This window comes from Vicugna pacos, chromosome 30 (assembly GCF_048564905.1).
Source record: "Vicugna pacos chromosome 30, VicPac4, whole genome shotgun sequence".
NCBI lineage: Eukaryota > Metazoa > Chordata > Mammalia > Artiodactyla > Camelidae > Vicugna > Vicugna pacos.
The window spans coordinates 37,751,813-37,765,962 of NC_133016.1; the positions used below are offsets into that span (position 1 = coordinate 37,751,813).

General features: G+C 40.1%; 1 pseudogene; it reads right to left on the reverse strand.

The window, feature by feature from the left end:
* Window positions 1-883: 883 nt before the first annotated feature.
* LOC140690523 (guanylate-binding protein 6-like) lies at window positions 884-11,818 on the reverse strand (annotated as a pseudogene).
* Window positions 11,819-14,150: the final 2,332 nt, after the last annotated feature.

Here is a 14,150-nt window from a genome sequence, read left to right on the forward strand (position 1 = left end):
GGACACAGTAAGAACCTTGTCATCTGTAAAGCTGGAAGAGGACCCTTACCAAGAATACAACAATGCTGGCACAGTGCTTTTGGAATTACAGCCTCCAGAACTGGGAGAAATAAATGTTTGTTTTGTAAGCCACACAGTCTATGGTAATTTGTTATAGCAGCCTGGGCTAAGACAAACCACGATGCTCATTACTCTCATTGTATGTACTTGAATTCTGGTGTTTAAATGCCAACACCTGGCCTCTGTGTGTCTGGGTTTTTCATTCCCCAATACTATCAAGGCATCCATTTCTGCAGTGGTGGATCGCACCTTCTGTACTTGCCTACAACAGAGATGGCACCACTGAACTTAAGGATGATGGGAATTCCTCTCACCAGTGAATACTCTTAGTGTTTAGTAATTTGTCTCTAAACACTTTAAAAGTGTAATTGAAACCTATGAAGTAAAGGTTACTCTTGCTGAGATTTCAAGGGGTAACAGGAAATTTCATACCTTATTTTTGAAGCAAATATAAGGGATTAAAAATCAAGGCCAAAGCAAAAACAAGATTGGGATGCAAATGTTATTTTCTAGTATTCTGATCTTAGTCTAAGACCCCTCATTGAGCAGGCTAATGTCATTTCTAGAAGCAATGAGCAATTCCATTTATTCACATTCCATTTACTATTTTAATTATTAGTATTATACTTTGTTTTCTTTGTTATTCGAGAAACAACACAAGTTATCTTTGCAAAATTGAAAAGATACAGTATATAATGAAAAGCATGTGTCCTTTCCATCCCTGATGCCAAGCTGTCCTTCCCAGGAAGAACCAATGATACCAATTTCTAATGAATCTTCCAGAAATGTACTATATATATGTGTGTATGAGTGCCCATAATAATTGCCTTTTTTTTTATGGTGAACACATTATACAAACTGTTTTGTGCCTCATTTTTTCACTCTACAATCTACCTTCCAGATTGTTCTATATTTATACAAATAGAGCTCCACTATTTACTGGCAACCTAGTATTCTAGTATATGTGCATGCAAAATATATATTACCAAATTAAATGAGCATTAAATGGTTTCCAATCTTTTGCCAATAGAAGTGAAGCCTCAGTGAAACTTTTGTATATATGTACATACACATATATATGACTTTACACACATATATATTTCCTAAAAGTGAACACACTATATCAAAGTGTCCATGCATTTATTCTATCTAATGCAGGCCAGGCATCAATATTCTCTAGAAATCACTTTTTATATTTAAAGCATTGCTGGATGAAAGTGAAAAGCAGGCACATCAGAAATAGGCCAGAGAACATACATGTATAATATATTATGTATCTGATTTCTTTACAAGGTGAGCTACTTCTTTTTAAATAGTGAGCTCACTACTTTCATAACATTACCAAGAATGTTAGCTGGGGCAGGCAATAACGAAGTGATTATTTTGCCAAGGTTGTCCAAGGCTTGTGCAAGCAAGGAACTATCATCATTTTTAGTATCAACAATCCTCTATCTCAAATGATTTATCTCTGTATTCATCTCCTCACATTTCTTTCTAAATCCTTCAGTACACAGATCTTCTTGGACCTAAAAAAAAATAAAAATGAGAAAGGAAGTAAAACTTTTTAAATCCCCCATTTTTTCAAGGATTACATTTTGTCAAACTTTAAAACTTTGTCAGACTATCTTGGTTTTATTCCTAAAATTGTTCTCTCTTAATCATGAAAGGAGACTCTTGTAACAAGGAATATTTCCTGCTTTGGACCAAAATATTAAGAGGAAGTGTAGTTTACAGTCTTAATAATATTCATATGCCCTAGGGTTTTGCCAGGAGGCTAAGCCTGGCATGAAGACAAATGTAATATTTTCCTGTCAAAAAATGCAAATGAGAGGTAGCCTTGGTCTGACTGCACTAATTCTCAGTCCGACTCAGGATGGCACTGTCACCCATATTATAGAAATCTGTTATAAACACATGGCCCCCAAATTATAGAAATCTCTTATAAATCATGTTCAGATGAACAGTGAGAGAAATCCCTCCAAGCCACATGATAGCTTGGGGATCTGTCCACACCTGGAGGCAATGCAGCAAGTGTAAAATCTATCATTTCCCTGTGTTTTTAAGTCTGGACATTTCTGGTAGTTTTATATCAGCACAGATCTACCTCAGGGCCTTTGGCTGAGCAGGGCTCCTGGTAAAAGGTAGTGATCTTGGTAGACCATACTAGTTGTTGTTCATATTAAACACACATAGTTGGAATATCTGTTCAATCAAGCCCTGTGAGATCATTTTAAAATTCTCTAAATGGCTATACAACCCTATTTATATTCTCTGAGGGCTTGGAATAGGGGGGGCATACCCATCCTGAACTCTCCAGAGTCTGCTTAGAGAGCCGAATTTAAAGGTTTTGGAAGGATTCAAAGGCTTCAGGGTTTTAATAAATCACAAGCAGTAGGTGCACTTGTGATCTCTGAATAATCATGCTGTAACTTTCACCCATCCCTTCCTGAGGTACCAAGGCAAAGCTATCAAGCTCTACTACTGCCACAGCCTGATTCACCTTCAGCTGATGCTCCAATATCTTGTTTGCCTCTCTCAGCAGGTTTTCTCTTTCCCTCACCAGCTCCTCCATCAACTGGACTATGTGTTTCTGGAGACTTCTCTTCTGAGCCTCCACCTGCTGCTGCTGCTCCTGTAGTTTCTGTTTCAGCAGCTCCTGTTCCTTCTCAGCTGTCTCCTTCCTGGTCCACTCTTCTGCCCCAGGGAGGTATTAGAGAGGGAAAAAATAGGCAAGGATTGACCTCCACCCTCCTGAGCTCAGAGGCCAAACCAAATTGAAGAGAGAGGTAGGAAATCTCTGAAGTCCTCCCCCCACACAATGTGTCCACATCATCGAGAGCACACTTCATAATGTGAGCGAAAAGGCTCTGTCTGGTGTCCAATCACAGTTCCCTTTGCTGTTTCCAGATGCAGCAGTGTTGCTCCACAGAAAGGGAGGAAGCTCCGGTATTGGGAAAGTTTTGCTCTCACACATATCAGAGATCACTGTAAGAACATACCCATCCCACTGTGAGCCCAGCCCAACCCTGTACCTGCTATGGCCTTCTGCCCATCAGTGAGGGCTTTATCTGCCTGCAGGATTTCTCTATTGCCACCTGTGACTGCAGAAATCTCTGGAGGAACTCATTTGCCTGAGGAACCAAGGAGGAGCACAGAAATTAGATTTCCAATAGGGAAATTAGTGATGCAAAGACAACTAAGTCCATGTAACTTTTGCTTCATGTTTAAAGTTCCACAGTGGTTCCTTACAATGAGTCCAAGCTCCTTAGAGTGACTGTCTCTCTCCAGTCTCTTGCCCAGTGCTACTTCCTTCTCCCCACTCTAAATTCCAGCCAGTCAGAATCTTGTTAAGGTCTACAAACCTCAAATCTCTGGTGCTTTTACATATCTGCTTTCCCAGTGTGAAATAGTGCCTCTAAATTGTGCTGCTGTTCTCCTTTGCCACTAGCTGGTAATAACTTTAGACAACTTATTTTAACCTGCCTATGCTTCTCAGTTCAGATCTTTAAAATGCTGATAATGTAGATGCTTCTTAATGCTATTTGAAAGATTAAGTTAAAGAGTCTAGGGAAAGAGCTTAACATTTTGGTTATAGGAAACAAGAGTTCAATATGTATTAGTTGTATTGTTTTTTATTATTATTATAATATTTGTTTCTAACACCTAAGTAACTCTTTCCTGAGTGTTATAACTTGTCTATGTAGTTGACTTCCTGTCTCACTTGTGATCATCCTTGTGTACAAAGACTGACTTGTAAATTATCAGTGCTCAACACATCAAATATGTTGTTGAGTAAAAAAAAAAGAGTAATTTCTGTTCTGTCTCTTGTGGATTTAAGAAATCTGTACTCATGGTTGGGAGTTGACATTTGTACTCTCTTCAGGAATAAATAGCATGCAGTGAACCTTAAGAGCCAAAGCTGTTTGAATGGCCCCATACTCTCTTTTTATGCATGCATGGAGCTGTGCTCTCAGATTTTCAGGAGACCACTTTGACTATTCTGTAGGTTCCCCATGTTTCCCTTATTCCTCACCTTCACTCCTTTCATATGCACTTGGTGATATTCCTTTTCAATAATTTCCTTTGCTTTCCTGTAGAGATCATGACCTCCAGGAACAGAGAAAGTTCCTGCTGACATACTTTTTATTAGTGCCTTTGAAAGCTGATCAAGTTTATTCTGGCAGTATTTGATTGATGTCTCTTCATTCTGTATCAAGAAATCCTCTTTCTTATTCTTTATGATTTCCTAGAGGGAAAAAAGACAGAGAGCTCTCACCAGAAACAAGGAACAGAGGAGGTAAATTTCCAAAGGATCTGGTAGAAGAATTAGTCTTACTGTGTTCCTCATGAGAAAAGTATTCTGTTGGAGGACATATAATAAAACAGCAGTCACAAGATGTGATTTAGTCACAGCTCTGAAAACTCTGGAAGACCATGGGGAAGTTCCCTAACCTCCTTGGGTATTTCATCTGAGCTGTTGGAGTTGCATTACCTAATCTCTGTGGTTCCTTGAAGCTGCCACATTCAGTGATTCTATCTGTCTTCAATGATAGATACAACAAGGAGCAACCTAAGCTGAAAGTGGCCTGAAATGTGCATCTGAAAAGAGAAATTTTGGTTCCCAGGCATAGGAGTGTGTTCACAGAAAAAGAAGCTAGCTAAAGAATGTCTTTGGGTGTTCTGGACAGGCTTGGAATCCACAGAAGTATTTATTTCAAGAGGATATCCATACTGATTTTTCACTGAAGGTCAAAGAGAGTTCTAGATAAACTGCCTGAGGCCTGGCAGTAAAAAAAGAAGGAAATGTAGTCCTTTGAAACTCTGTCCCTCATGAGAACATGGACTACTTTATCCCTGAGTGAGAGATGAGCCGTTGGACCAGTAACAACACTTCTAGGCTTCATTCTTCAAGGGGAGGTGACATATGGTAAATACTAAGACAGATTACAACAAGATTCTTCTGTTACTCCTGCTTGTCATCCTTGAAGGAGTGCTCCATGAAGACTGCAGTGTCTTCCCTCTCACAGGCAGCGTGCTCCTCCAGCAGCTCCTGCAGCATGTCTGTGGGGAAGCTCACTCGCTGGGCCATCTATTCGCTGTAGTGGTTGTCTGCCTTCTGAATGGCAGCTGAGTTCTCCAGATGGGCCAGAGTTGTCACTGCGTTCTCCAAGTGAGGTACTGCTCCGCTATTGATAGTATCCATGTAGGTCACAACCAGAGTCCTCAGCCCTGAAGAAGCCAGGAAATTTAGGGGCTAAATATCAAGTTATCAGTCAATGGCTCCAGGATTCTGAGACTATGCTTCTAGGGTCATATACTATACATGCACACACACAAACACACACATGCACCCCTACCTCCTTCTACCATTATCACCTTCATTTTCCTACTGACTCTTCATTTTTATGGTTTTCCAGGTCATAGGACTGAAAAAGTTAATATCTACTTCTATCTAACATACTAGGGGCTACCTGGAAAATACAGTTTCTCAATTTAAAAATTGAAAGCAATATAGATTACATAGATAGACAGATGAGGCAAGGTGTACCATGTTTAATGTATTCCTAATTCTGAGGCTTTGAATGGATTTTCAGTGATTTATGGGCTAATATTTATTTTTTGGGCCACTCTTTTATATCTTTTGAATTCACCTTGTGAAGAACACTTACTGTATAGGACTTCCTTTGAAAACATGCAGTATTCTGTTTTTACACCAAGAGAGTGATTATATTCTAAGTGGAAGATGTTTTCAGATAAATGGGAGCCACCGATATCATTGACAAAAATTGCAATTTGGGGAAGGAATTTGTAAAGCCCCCAAAGAAGATAATTATAAAGTATACAGATTTCTTCATGGAATATAAATGTCTGTAAAATCAGAATTTTTTTATAGAATCAAACAAAAATACTAGAAAGCACATTACATAAAATATTCAACACATAGCAGTCCCCATGGAAATGGGAAATAGAGACTCACCTTTCCCAGTGACCATGATTCCTTCTGTGAGGGTCTTGGTCCTTGCATCAGCGAAGATGTAAGAACAGAAATTTTTTGTTTGCTCCTGGAATTTAGGATCCAGTTGGTCTTCAGATACCATCCCAATAGTGGCTAGAAGTTTTTTTCTTCATATGTTAGCCAAAGACAAAACACTTCCATCTTGGAAATAAATGCCTGATGCAGTCCCTGGGTAGATTGGATGTTTGGGCTTTGGGATTCTTCCCTGAGGGACAGAAAAACAGTGATTAGAGTGTGTAGAGTCTTGAGGCGAGGGTGCTACAGGTGTTCATGGCAGGGATTTGTGTGTCTTTGCCATTTCTACACATAGAACTCCTTTAACATAGACATTCAATACTTCTTTGCACATCAGACTTATACCAATGATATAACTGCAGAGAAATTTAGGGAGACATCTGATCCAGTAAAGGAAACCTATGGCTGGTCTCTCCAGACATGCACATAGTAGAGTGGTTGTCTATGATGTGTTTGCTTAACTAGCAGCTAAAAGGATGAAAGGTCAAATGAAACTTTCTGCTCAACTCAACCTCATGTAGGAATTGAGCTGTGGAACCAAAAAGGAGAGCTACAAACAAGGGATCATGGACAGTAATTTGAATATTAGGAATGACATCCTCATTATCTAAGGAAAACTGTTTTGATGCTAAAAATAATTGATGCAGTGTTATCTATTTTTTTCAGTAAAAACCTCTAAAGTACAAATGTACCTGAAATGTAATTTTAAGGTATCACCACTAATCTATAAACTCTTTGAGGTAAATGATTAGATCTCGTCCTCTCCTGCCAGCCAATTTCTCAATAGCTGTTTTAAGAAATCATAAATAGAAATGTGAAAGTAAGAATGAATAAATTGGAATTGATATTTCTTTCAAGGTTTCAATAGACACACATCCTTGTAAATGTAACCCATGAAAATAATTTATTACCTTGTAATTAAATCATGGGTAAACATGTGGGAATTAGGAGAAAGCTATGATGTGGAAGGTAAAATGAATGTTCTAATAATTGTCAGTATTATTGAAAAGGCATAGACTGTAAAGACAGTCACTACTTCAGGTTTATTTAGAACATACAATCATTTTGTAGATGATATAATTATACAGGATTAGAAAGTTATATATCCCTCTTTGAAAAGAATAATATGTGAAATCTATATTTTGTTCATTAGATAAGCTTTTCACTGCAGTTTCATGTCTAACAATTAGCTGATTAGTTGTTTTCTTTAACAGAGACAAATTGAAGGAATAGGAAACACAGTGTCCGGTCTTTAGAATGTTTCAGCACCCATTTAAATCTGGATGCTAAATTTAAAGATGTATAAAAAACAAATTGGCTCTAAGTAATTTCTCTTTACACTTTACTTTTCTTAAGTAAAATTCAACTGTAGCCCCTAGATCTTTGCAACCCACTTTCCAGCCACCATTTCCACAGACTTTGATTTAGCCTCAAATACAAATGCAATCACAGAGATAAGGGACATTGTTTAGTAGATCCCACCCTCTATTGGACCATACACTGCCCAGGCCATACTCTGATACCTGGAATCAGCTTCAGGGCATTCTCCAAGTACTCATCTTCTGTGATAGGATGACCATGTAACTGCAGCTCCAGGGTGAAATCCCATACAGTCCAGATAAAGTCTGGAAAGAAATTCATAAATTCTGTGGAATCTTCTACTCTATCAGGTGTTTGAGAGGACTTTGCCCTGATGTTTTGCAAGCTCTGTGGCATAACTAAGATTTGGTTAGGGAAGAGAAACTCACTACCAACAATTCCCACATTTCTCTAATATAAAAATATTATAAACACTCTCTTTTGCCATGGGTCCCCTCTGCTCCACCCAAGAAAACTAAATGACAGTAAAGGAGAGAGTGACTCTATCCCCATTCCCATTAATTCAGTGAAACATGGTGGTTCAGGACCTGGAAGGATACTGTGGCTGCTCTAGGGCCTGGTGGTTGATGGTGCTCATGCTGTTCTAGACAAAGCTACTGCACAGAAGCACAGCCAGGACAAAGATCCATGAATCCTTCTTAGACTCATCCTAGAAAGCACATTAGAACAAGAGAGTTAGAAGTTTACCCCTACATTAGAAATTCATCTGTACACTTCTTCAATCATGGTTTTATTTATTATTTCAGCTAACATACTTAGCATGCAAAGAAATTGCTTGAAGACAGATTTAAATGCAGGTATCAACTTTGACAATTACAGAGACATTTCTTGTGTTTGCAAATTTTTCATATATAAAAGGATTCTAATGTTCACAGTGCTTTCTTTTTCCTCGATTGGATAAAGTAAAATAACATATACAGAAAAACTAATACAGTACCTGTGGTGCAATTAGGTATTCAGTGATGAGTGTGGGCACTTATTCATTTTGCATATATTTATTAATCAGAGTCCATATAAAATATACCATAGTTGGCATAACTGGGTATTTAAATTATATCCAATCAATAAATAATTGCAGGAAGCTACTAAATATCCCCAACTGTTCTTAGATTTTAAAAAAGCAATGCTAAAAATGAAAAGTATTTCTTTCAACATGACTATTTCAAAGCAGTGGACAAACATCCATAACAGTAAGTGCAACAAAGATAGAATTATCTGTAAAAGGCTTACTCTCAGTAATGTATATAAGCAGTGAAACCTATAGCTATAACACTAAATTAAAATTTAGAAGTCTATCAAGGAAGAACAGAGCTATGAAATTTGGAGAAAGAATATATGATCTGAAAGCTTTCTCAAAGTCTTGAGCTGAATATTAAAGAACTGGTAAATGTGGAACTGAAGAAATGAAGGTGATCCCATAGACAGGAAAACCCAGAGAAACAAAATTAGAGATGGGAAAATACAGGGGTTTTGTAGTTAAAACAGAGTCATTTGAGGGCAGAGGGCAAGTGGAGAAGTTAAGGTGAGCTTTCATGCAGCCTAATCAAGGACCTTAAAGCCCAGGCTAATTTGTATTAATCGTAGCATTGTCTAAATAATGGCATAAACTGGAAATTGTTTTTTATTATAAATGGCATGTAAAGTTGCTCCCAGTGCAAATGCAAAAACTGTGGTTTATGTTGAGAAGATTCTAAATGGGAGTTTGAGGGGATAAGAGTCTATTCATTACTTTCTTTCCCCAAAACCCAGTTTTTAAAAATAATCAATTAGGATAAGACGTAGCAGTTATGACAAACAATTATTTCAACAACAAGATTATATCATTGTTTGATATATGGCTTTAAAAATAAGCACAGACTTTCTAACTCCTGTTGAGAAAAATAGAGAGCTATAAAAATGTAAGTACTATTTCCAAATAAGTCTCAAAAGGGGGAAAGGAGGGATAGGAGGGATAGTTCATTTCACCCATTAGCAGAAAGCTAAAACACCAAAAATCCATTTTAAAATGTTTCTTGTAGGACAACACCTACTTTTATAGAACTTGTACATTCAGAGGTGTCTCACAGATTTCCAGAACACTCTGTGAGTAGTTGATGAACTTCATCATGGAAAATGTAAACCTGTCTCTTAAATCCAACCCTCAAATACACTCTTCACCTTGTAGCTAAGAAGGTGAATCAGAAATTTTTCCTCACTCACAGATTCTCCTCTTTTTTATTTATGCTTAACTGTTAGTTCTCAAAATCAGTCAGGTGCTGCCTGGATTGCCTTTCAAAATTGAAGGACTTATTCCCCCAGCTGTTGGGAGTGTTGGTGGAAGACAGTCTTCAAGTGTCAGCCCTCTTAATTAGAAAGGCTTCTGGAGCAGCTCTTCAAAAATGTATCAGCACCCCTGTCCCAAACTCAGGATAACTCGAAAAAGCCATTCCAGACATGGAGCTCCCATGAAATTCCCAGAAATTGGGGATTGCAATGCAATGTAATTTCTTCTTCTCTCCAGCCTGCTTCTTTCCCAATTACATGGTATTAAATCTGACTGCAGATAATGTGGTCTTGTCAATTGAACTAAAGACTCTTTTAGGGCAGGACCTTTACTTTGGTCACTGATATCTATAATTCTAAGTTCAAAGGCCTGGAACTCAGCTGTTCAATAATGACTTACTAAATATAATCAAGTCATCTACACAGTGCCAAGAAATAAAAGAATTTATCTGAGACACCATGATATCTTACCTATAAGTGAGATTCAAACAAATCATAGTTTGCCTTATTTACTATAATTGATTTCTAGATTTTACAGATTAAAGCAGTAAAATTTCTAGGGCCATGGAGAGATAAGGGGAAAATCCAGAATAAAAAGGATTTAACTGTTACTTTCTGCTTTACCATTCACACACTCCCCAGGCTCTAAGTATCCAGAAGGACCACCAGAGTACGACTGGGCTTGTGTAGGTGAGGCACACACCACATTCAGATGCCCTTGGTTTCAGACTGCACTGTAGAGCCTAGAGGAAAGCCTGTGAGGAGAGGGGAGAAAGCAGCATTCAGTTAGAGCAGATAATCTAAACAACCAAGGGGCTACAGATCTATTGGAATGTCAATATCCCAGCATACGAGTTGGTGTTTTCTCCATTTCCTCAAGAATGTCCTACTTTGTGTGTCATCTGTTTCAAGGAGGAAGGAATATTAATTGTGATAAAGATAACCAAGCAAGGGCTCAACATAGATGCAAAGGGGAATCCGTGAATCATACAAAATGGAAGTCATTGATAACCGTAACAAGAGTATCTTGAAAGAACTGTGAGGTTCAAAGCCAGAGAGAAATGGACTGAAGACAGACATGGGAAGAGAAAAAGGTGGGAAAAAAATCAAGATTATATTTTTTGTCAGACAAATTTTTCAAAACAGGGGAGAAGTGTTAGCCACAGAAGTATATGTCATACAGGAAATATTTTTAAGATTATAGACATTTGATCACATTTATATGTTGATGAGAATATTCCATAAAAAAGCAAAATGTGTTTCAAGAGAGAGTAGACACAATTGCAAGAGTAAAGTGCTTAAGCATGTAAAATAAGGTAAGATTGTGTGAATTGGTAGGAGAAATTTTGCTTTACAGGAATAAAACATATAATATGATAATGAATTACAGTAAGACAGTGATTTAGCAGTAAGAAATAGGAGTGGAAAGTTGATTTGTTAAGAGAAGTTTGGTTCTCCCTACACATGATCAGGACAAAAATTAAGAAACTGAGATATTAGCTAGAATCAAGCAATTGGCCCTTGACCCAGTACAACACTCACCATGATTGTGACCTGCAAGACGGTTCATCAAGTAGGATTTGCCCGTATGATACGGTCCTACAATGGCCAGACCAGCACTGGCAAAGAAATCTCACCAAGAATCTGCAGAGAGTTTTGGTTCACTGACAGCACCTTGACACTTTCCAGCAGACAAATGGGGCCCATCATTTTGGATCTGGATGCCATGGCAAACTGCCAACCTAGAAGAGCTTCTTAGTGGAAATCAGATTATAAAGTCATTCTCTAACTCAGACTTATACAAAGCATGTATGAACTTAGGATAAGGTAAGTAAGAGTTCTGTGCTTTCCATGAGACAAAATGTAACATAGAATTAGCATACTGCAGAGGTTTTCCCCAATCATACCCTCAAGTCTCTCATGATATTGGTAGTGAAATAATATAATATCACTCTCCAAAGTGTTATTTCAAAATAATAATATTATTAAAGTTATTGTTATGATGCACTGAAGGCCTACAATATACCAAGCCCTTTGATAATAACTTACATATCCAGCTAAACTGATATTCACAAGAGACTGAAAGTTAGAAATTAATATAATGACTTTGGAAATGAGGTAAAAGTTTCTCACAAAGGCTGAGTGAATGTCATTGAGCAAGGATTAAAAATCTACATACTTGAGCAAAATGACAGTCTAGCAAGCTCTAAGCTCTTGTTTCCCCAAGGAGACATAAACAACAACCAAAATTCTGGCTAGAATAACCTCACAGTAGTTCCATAAAACAGTCAAAGGTCCAAAGCAACCAACCAAATACCAAATCAAGAAACAGCCTCATTCAAAATGGTAGGAAATTCTGTGGTGTTTCTGTTGCCCTTGCTCCCCATTGTGGTAAGGTCTTTAAGGAAGTGGTAAATCATTTCCCAATTCCCTCCCCTGATTCAGAGAGAGGGAATTTTATAATGTTCTAACCTGTCAGGGCTGCCTCTTCAGGTCTCTGTTTCACCTCACATGAAACTCAGGGAAGGGTGGCAGAGGGGTAGGTGGTGGTAAAACTTGGATATCAGATGGAAAGAAGCAGCAGGTATTTCTCAAGGAAACATGTGGAGAGAGAGCTCCACAGATGCCTAGAGCAAGAGGTTACCAGTGAATATATAAAATAGACTATCTAAGGCATCAATTGAGTTTCCAATTCCCTTTTTCAAAATAAACAGAGCAGAGCAGACTGCATTTACAATGTTCTGATATCTCATGGGCTTCCTGAAGGACTGTTATCTATTCCCTTATTCGGATCTTAGGCAGGGAGAAGCAGTGGGCATTGCTTGGGAAAGCTGCAGGGAGAATGACCTGCAGACACCTATGACAAGATATTATGGGGTGTGTGAAATTGAGATTTATAATAAGAAATACAAATTTGATCATTGTCCTTATTCCTGGTATATAGCTCTTAAAACCCTATGTGATGAGAGAGATGAAATTATTTTTCTTGTAACTTTTGGTCTTTTGTTCTCATTTCCTAAAATAGCTCCAGACTGATAAAGATGAAAGGAGAGTCTTTTGTTATTTATAACAAGCACCTTTCAACCACAACTGAGTTTATGTTAATGAGGTGATTTTGTAAAGCCCCTAGATCACTATAGAATGGAGTTGGTTGCTAGAGAAACCAATGTTATTAGAAAGTTGCAACATTTAGCCTGATGCTCCAACCACTGGGGAGAAGAGTTGAAAGTTGAGTTAATCACCAATGACCAATAGTTTACTCAACCATATCTATCTAAGAAGTCCTCCATTAAAAAAATAAATGAAACCTAACTGAAGGGGTTCAGAGAGTTTCTGGCTTGATGAATATGTGGAGGTTGTTAAAAGGTGGCACATCCAAAGGGGTCATGGAAGCTCCACACGCTTTTCTCCGTATCTTTCCCTATGCAACTCTTCTATTTTGCTGTTTATAGGTTGTATCCTTTTTTAAAATAAACCAGTAATCTAGTAAGCAAACTATCCTTCCTGAGTTCTTAAGCCATCCTAGCAAATCATTGAACCTGGGGAAGAGATGGGAAACTCCAATGTACAGCCAGTTATTCAGAAGCACAGGTGACAACCTGGATTTGTAATTGCATCTGAACTGAGGAGCCGAACGGGACGCGCGGCCTTGGATCACAACACAGCCCCGTTCCTTCCCGAGTTTCGCAGCTGGGAAAGCAGATGCCTGGGGCCCGGACCACATCGGGGCCTTCGTGGGAGGCCGAGGGAGGAACGGAGACCCCCGCAGGGCTGGGGAGGGGCCCGCAGGGACTCACCGTCTGTGCAGCGGCTCCTGACCCACAGCTGGGCGGGCGGCGGTGGCGGTTGAGGCTGCGGTGCCCGCTGACTGGGCTGAGGCGGCAGCGGCGGCGGTGCCGGCTGAGGCGGCTGTTCCGGCTGAGGGGGCTGAAGCGGCAGCGGCGGTGCTACCGGCTGAGGCGGCTGTTCCGGCTGAGGGGGCCGAGGCGGCGGCGGCGGTGCTACCGGCTGAGGCGGCTGTTCCGGCTGAGGGGGCCGAGGCGGCGGCGGCGGCGGTACCGGCTGAGGGGGCTGAGGCGGCATCGGCGGCGGTGCCGGCTGAGGCGGCTGTTCCGGCTGAGGGGGCAGAGGCGGCGGCGGCGGTGCTACCGGCTGAGGCGGCGTTACCGGCTGAGGCGGCTGTTCCGGCTGAGGGGGCCGAGGCGGCGGCGGCTGCGGTGCCGGCTGAAGGGGCTGAGGCGGCGGCAGCTGCAGTGCCGGCTGAAGGGGCTGAGACGGCGTCGGCGGCCGTGCCTGCTGAGGCGGCATCGGCGCCGGTACCGGCTGAAGCGGCGGCGGCTGCGGTGCCAGCTGAGGGGGCTGGGCGGGCGGCGGTGGAGGTTGAGGGGGCTGGGCGGTCGGCGGTGGCGGTAGAGGC